Source organism: Lolium perenne, chromosome 7, assembly GCF_019359855.2.
Source record: "Lolium perenne isolate Kyuss_39 chromosome 7, Kyuss_2.0, whole genome shotgun sequence".
Lineage (NCBI taxonomy): Eukaryota > Viridiplantae > Streptophyta > Magnoliopsida > Poales > Poaceae > Lolium > Lolium perenne.
This window is the reverse complement of record NC_067250.2, coordinates 302,343,855-302,348,554: the sequence shown is the minus strand read 5'-3', so window position 1 is coordinate 302,348,554 and position 4,700 is coordinate 302,343,855. Positions and strand designations below refer to the sequence as shown.

At 38.9% G+C, this 4,700-nt stretch overlaps 1 long non-coding RNA gene across 1 annotated transcript; it reads left to right on the top strand.

The window, feature by feature from the left end:
- The first annotated feature begins 2,177 nt into the window (after positions 1 to 2,177).
- Positions 2,178 to 4,460, top strand: LOC127314634 (uncharacterized). The gene is made up of 5 exons (XR_007859790.2): positions 2,178 to 2,477; positions 2,567 to 2,663; positions 2,829 to 2,905; positions 3,789 to 3,864; positions 4,031 to 4,460. It is a non-coding gene; the product is annotated as an uncharacterized lncRNA (long non-coding RNA).
- Positions 4,461 to 4,700: the final 240 nt, after the last annotated feature.

Sequence of the window (4,700 nt, the reverse complement as noted above, 5' to 3'; positions counted from 1 at the left end):
ACATCTGCAGGGAGTAGTCAACCTCTTCATGAAGCTCGCCATCGGCAGGAATCCAACATGTCTGCTAGAAGATGAAGCAACGACCTTCTCTACAATGGTGCATCTACAGAAGGATGGAGTCTAACTTTCGTTAAGCATTACAACCCCTCTAGTTCTGCGCTCAGTAATCTCGGGACGAGATTATTTTAAGGGTGGAAGAGTCTGTAACGCCCCACTTTTGCAAACTTGTTTAATTGTCCTTATTGCAAAAATTAGGGGGAACAAAAACATTTTCTAAAAGACTAATTAGATGAATTGCCTTGATCTATTTGTTGTGATGAATTGCCTTGATCTGTTGGTAGATGTATTGTCTTGATTGCTTGTTGAGTTTTGTCTTGAGCCACCTCAAAGAACAACACCTCTAGTGGTTAAACCAGCAACTCACCAAATAAAACACATGTGTGGCTTAGGAAAAATTGTTTTCCTTCTTACTACATCAAGCTCTTCTCCTGATGGCAACCTGAGTGTGCCACCTTAATTTTTCTCCTTATGGTGCAACCTAGCTCAATCATCCTTAATTCAAAACTTGGAATCATCTACCCCTAGCTACATGCCTCTCTTATACCCACTCATCCTTGTTTGTTTTGAGGCCATGTCGACCATCTGTGTTGACAGGCTTAAAATGTCCAGACTTTGGCAGTTGATATCTAAGCAAACACCACTGTTATTGGTGATCTCAGTGCATGGATCCTAACAACCGCTTCAACCTCCACGTCTTGCATGTCTCAGTCAATCCTTGCAGCTCATATATTCAACTTGATCTTGTATCCTATTCAATGATTCAACACTAGATCACTTCCTTCAATTTTACCTCTTGTTTTTATTCAAGTTTAATCTTCACAAAACCAAGAGCGGGAATGGTGGGTACATTTTGTAGCCATCATCTACCCTTGAGAACACTTCTCCCTAAGTTAGTTTTCTCTCTCAAAAACCCTATTGATTTTCCTTCTCTAGTTTTGATCACAAAACTACTTCTAATTCTACAAAACCTTTTCAAGATATTTCTTCAAGAAAAACAAGGAACTGAAATGGGTTTTGTTTTTGTCACATTTCTACCAAGTACTGATTTCTAAAACATTATTTTCTGTCTTGCTTTGTTTTCAGCAAAAGTCTTGTTTATGATACCTATACCATTTCTTGTTTTCCCTCTTGCTTATTTTTACATTGGAGAAAAACTCTACTTTACTAGAGAAAGTAAGTAGAATATTTTGAACCCCTATGTTCCAACTAGTTTATCTCAACACTTTCAAATTTCATTCCACTTGAGTTCATTCCCAATTGTCCCTAGACAATTGAGGTGTTCCATATACCTTTCAAATAAATCCTTCTCAAATGGCAACTCTTGCACATCTCTGATCCACCACATTGTATCCCCTTCATCCTCCAATTTTTGATCAAATGGATGATCATTTGATACTTTCAAACCACTCCCAATTGACCTCTCCTTTGTAGAGCAACTTATATTTCATCATACCTATCTCACTCCTCTATTCTTTTCCATCATCATCTTGACTTCATGAATTGATGATTTCTATCAATATATCCATCCTTGTGAGTATTTGGATACTTCACTCACCATCTCTCCTAATCTTGTTCTACCCTTACCTAAACCACTATCACCATCCCATCTACCTTGACATGCTCATGCATTGTTGCATGTGGTCAATCTCAATCCTTCCAAAATTGAACTCAAATAAAAACTTCTAATCATCAAATATACCTTTGGGTCTATTTTTCATCTTATGTTTGTCCCAACCATAGTGGTAACAATTATCCTTGGAGTGCATATCACCTCACACTTATTTTTATCTATATGTATCTACTCCTATACTTATCATCATCCCAATCACTCATGGACATTATCTCCTCAACATCATGTTTTGGCCTATACACATTGATGTTGTGCCTCTCTCTCACATTGCTCACTTGTGCTTGGCAAGAATGGAGCCGGCCATGACAATTTCGGCCAGCCATGTTTCTCCTCACTTTCTTCCTCCACAAGCCTTGCCTCCCAACTAACCCAACAATTAAATGGGCAGCCACCCACCTCCACCAATCAAAGAGGAGGCAGCCAACCCTCTCCCTCTATAAATAGAGCTTGGCCGGCCACCTCCTCCCCATTTGCTCATTTTCTACACTCTCCACTCCTTCCTCCACTCTAGCCACTCACTCCCCTTCTTCTTCCCACGAGCTGCTGCTCCCCCTTGCTCACATGGCCGGCCATGGCCATGAAAACCGGCCAAGATGCTGCTCCCCTCCTCCCTCAAGTTTCCCCTCACCATGAGAGCATCTCTCTCACTCTCTTCTCCCCTAATCTTTGATGAATCCAGCTCCTTTTCTCTTCTCCCCTCTCACAAGATTGGATCTTGATGCAGGTGCATGTTGGTCCAAGCATGGAGAAGGTTGAGCAATCCTCAGATCTGAAACTCTTGACCAAAGTTCGTCCAAAACCTTGCAGTAATTTCTGCTATCTTGCTGTTTCAGATTCTGATACGATTTTGTAAAATCCGTCAAAACTCGTGTGCAGGTCCAAATCGAGCGATTCAAAGTTCCAAAGATAGGTATCGAAAATATCTACAACTTGGCGTTGGTCTCATCTTCAAATTAGTTACGGATTTTGCATGGTAAATAAAGTTCTGCAAACATGCAGAATCACTGTTTGTTAGATTTCTTCCGTTTTACAAAACCTTTTTGAGCAAACTCAACTGTGGGTAAAATACCTCTCCAGTACCTTCATTTTTGCATTGGTTTCACTTCGAATGACCTCTTGAAATTGAAATGGTTCACAGATCAAGATCTGATCAGATCTGACTTTGTCGAATTAAACCAGGAGTTTGGAGACGAATTTTTGAATGAAACCAACTGGGTAAGAACCACCTATTCAATACCTTCCAGATGCAGCAGACCTCATATTTGTGTGATTTGTGTATGATTTTTGGTGAATTAAACTTGTTCTGTGTGTTCTGCAGACATGGCTGATAGCTTTTAAATCATCAAAAATCCATTTTTGAACCAAATTGAGTGATTCCAATTTTGTAGGACTGCTGGATGTTTTCTTAATCATCTCAAACAAGTTTCAAACCTTTATCTGTTCTGTAACTCCAGAGAGAAAGCAAATGGTACAGACATGCAGTAAATTTGTAAATCCATTTGTGAGTGTTTCATAAACCATTTGAACCCAAATCCAATTGTGTGTGAATCTCTGTTTAAATATCTTTCAAATGCAAGTGGCCTCATATTTTTAGGATTTTTCTATGATTTATGGCTGACAGATCTTGTTTTCTATACAGTCAGATTCAAAGAAATTCCTAAAATTGTAGGTTTAATATATTTGGGTGATTCCAATTGGGTTAGTCTTGTATTAGTACTGGATATCTAGGAAAAATATTATTAGTCTTTGTTCATACATATTTTTTGCTGTTAGTAATGTTTATGTGTGACATGCATTGTTGAAGCAAAACTTTTCGGTTTATTTAAAACCCTTGACCAACTCTTTTTAGTAGAGGTGGGCAACCTTTGTTTTATGCTTGCAAAACAAAACCTCTGCAACTTAACATTTGTTCTTTTGCTTAGCTTGAGTTTTCTAATGGTGTGGTATCTTGCTTGCTTCCTATTTTTGTATAGTGTTAAGTGAGCAAATTAAATTAGGAAAACTGATTTCTACTTTTCCAAAAATGTTTGAAATTATGTTGTGAATGTTTGTGATGCCAAACTAATGCTCTTGTCCTCTTCATGATGTTATCTACCAGGGGATAATTGGTTTATACCATGGTGATAGCCGAGAGAGGCAATTGCTAAGTTATGATGCACTCATGCCTCTACTAGGTAAATAAATGGGGTTTTCTAAATTGAAACTCTTAAAGTTGTTTTGTGGTATCTATAAGTCCTTAGTATGTTATACCTTGGCTGCATGGTTAGTTGTTGATTGTTGAATGTTGTCTTGTTGATGCAATGTGATTGATTGTGTTCCGTTTATATTTTCCGGCGATAGATGCGAACTATTCCGGAGGAGAAGAAGAAGAGGAATCGGACGAGGATTTTATTTATGTTGTTGGGATTCTTATATTGATGGAGTTGAAGAATTCCAGGGACAAATAAGCCAAGGCAAGCCATCTTTGAACTCTGAATGATGTGGTGTTGGATGTCAATTTTTGATGTCCCTAAGCATCTTATCCCTTATGTGATGTTCTCTCTATGTTGGTCTATGTATGGATGTAATTGGAGTATTTCCTTGTGGTGGTCTTTCACCTTTGTTCACATGTTGGAGGGATGCACGGTATCACGGCCGTGCTACTCCTTTGGGTCCACTTGTGTGCTCAACATGAGCATGTCATTTCCAAAATAGAGTCTTACACCACACCCCCACCTTGTTGAGTCTAGAAGTATCAAGGTCATGAAGCTTGGTGTAATTCTCAACTTGAGAGAAGTATGCCGTGGACCCTCATGAATGATGGATGGGTAGAATACCTACACCACCAAAGTTTTATAGTAGCACCACAAATCTGAAAGTTTGATCCACCTTATTTTATCATCTTACATGCTTACCTTAAGCAAGTAGGATCCTCTTTATGCCACTCACATATACTCTCATGGCATGATGACCTTCATCTCGGCCATGGTGTTGTATTAGTTCCTTCTCATGAAACTATAGGTTGGGAGCC